Here is a 2,213-nt window from a genome sequence, read left to right as displayed (position 1 = left end):
GTGTTTATTTATAATTTTTGAAACTCTAAGAGTGTTTTCTATAAATTATAAATTATGTGGGGGATATTTGTAATTCATATATTTTTAATATACTGTTAGGTTGGAATTTATCAGCATTTTTATAAATTTTACGATTTTGAGGATATTATTTCACAATTTATAAAAAGTTCAGAATATTTATTGTAAATTTCATAAAATTTTGGGGGTTGTTTGTATTATTTGTAGGTTTTTAGTGTATTTATATGTTTAAAATTTTCAAAGTGTTTTTTTACAAATTTTGATTTTTAGGGGTGTTTTTGCAATTTTCAAAACTTACAAAATATTTTCTCTTTGGTAAAAAAAACTTTTAATTTCTAGCTAGCATATGTTTTTTAGATTTCTCACTGAATTGAAATAAATAAAATTTACTATTTTAAATATATTTTAATAAAATTTTAAATTTGTAGGGTTGTTACAATTTAAAAAACTTGGAGGTTATTTTTTACAAAGTCCAAAAACTTTTAGGCGCTGGCTAGCATATGTTTTTTAGATTTCTCTGTGAACTGAAATAAGTAAATGATTTAAATTATATCAAACTATCTCTTTTATCTAATAACATGTTAAGTCTCATTATGAATAGGATAAATCATTTAATTACCAATTCAAAGAACATATGATAATTAGAATATTTTATAATAACAATATAATATTAAAAAAATATTGACCTTTGGAAAGATTTTCCCGAATTTGTACTTTTAAAGAGAGTATAATATATATATATATATATATATATATATATATATATATATATATACAAAAAAACATTATGTCAACTTAGAGTGGACGTCTACTAAGTTTTCTTAGTCATTGATGATTCGTTTGATTGAGCTACATTGTGGATGATCCGCTCTCGTAAACTTGATCTATTATTCTAAAATCCTAACACACCAAAATTTGGGGTGAACCTGTCGTGGTTTGACCCTTCATCCCACTCGTATGTCAATTTTAAGCGGTTTTGAATGAATAGAACTTTTTACATGGCTCGACGGTAAGGACAAAACACACGGGTTTCACCCAATTTGGTGTGTTGCGGATTTTAGAAATATGTAGATCAAGTTTAATGGAGCGGATTCATCCACAATGTAGCTAAATCAAGTTAATCATTAATGACTAAAACTTAGTGGACGTTTACTTAAGTTGACATAAGTTTCTTCTCTCTCTATCTCTATCTATCTATCTATATATATAATTATATATATATATATATATATATATATATATATATATATATATATATATATATATATATATATATATATATATATATATATATATAGAGAGAGAGAGCAGATGAGAGAGAGGAGAGAGAGAGAGAGCAAAACTTGTGTCAACTTAAGTGGATAGTAAAAAGTTATCCACCAAACTTTTTAGCCACTCATATAGAGTAAGACTCCTATCAACTTTAAGTTGATGTCACCAAACTTCCTAGCCACTCAACGAAAGTGGTTATCAATTTAATGCATCATTGACATCAATTTTGATTACATCTCCTATTATCTAAATCATGCCATCAAATTTTTATTTTATAGTTAACAATTTTTATATTTAAAAATATATAAAAAATAAATATAACATAAAAATATATAAATTATATACCTCTAAATTATTATAAATATCCTACAACAGTTTATTAAAAAATCTCAATTCATAAAATTATTCTTGATTATATTCCTGTAATATATTTCCTAAAAGTTATCACACTCCCCCTGCCCCATCTACCCCAAAAGAAATATCAAATGTTAACGATTATTCCAATTATAATGAAAGTATCTAAATTTGCAGTTAAAGAACTATGTGGATATTTTCTTACTCATCACAGCTCCACGATTAGATTGGGCGGGCGGGGAGGGTGGGATTATAAAATAAGCGTGCCACGCAAGCAAGTGAAAGAATAGAACACGTGAGGCTCAGACGCACCCGGCTACACCCCACACTGGCCCCACCGAATCAATAAAGCGGGACCCTTTCAAAACAAAGTGGCATCTTCGTAAATTCCGCCAAAATGCTCCCTCTCGATCCCTCCAAAGTTTCCGGCGCTTCATTCCTCTTTTAATTTTCTCCGCCTCTCTCTCTCTGCCATACTCCTCCCTTTCTCTTTCTACTTCTTGATCTCTCCTTCTCTCTCTACAACTTCTCTCTCTCTCTCTCTAATGGCGGGGGGGGGGGCGAGCGGC

This window comes from Asparagus officinalis, chromosome 8 (assembly GCF_001876935.1).
Source record: "Asparagus officinalis chromosome 8, Aspof.V1, whole genome shotgun sequence".
Lineage (NCBI taxonomy): Eukaryota > Viridiplantae > Streptophyta > Magnoliopsida > Asparagales > Asparagaceae > Asparagus > Asparagus officinalis.
The sequence above is the reverse complement of the archived record's forward strand: the minus strand, read 5'-3'. Positions refer to the sequence as shown.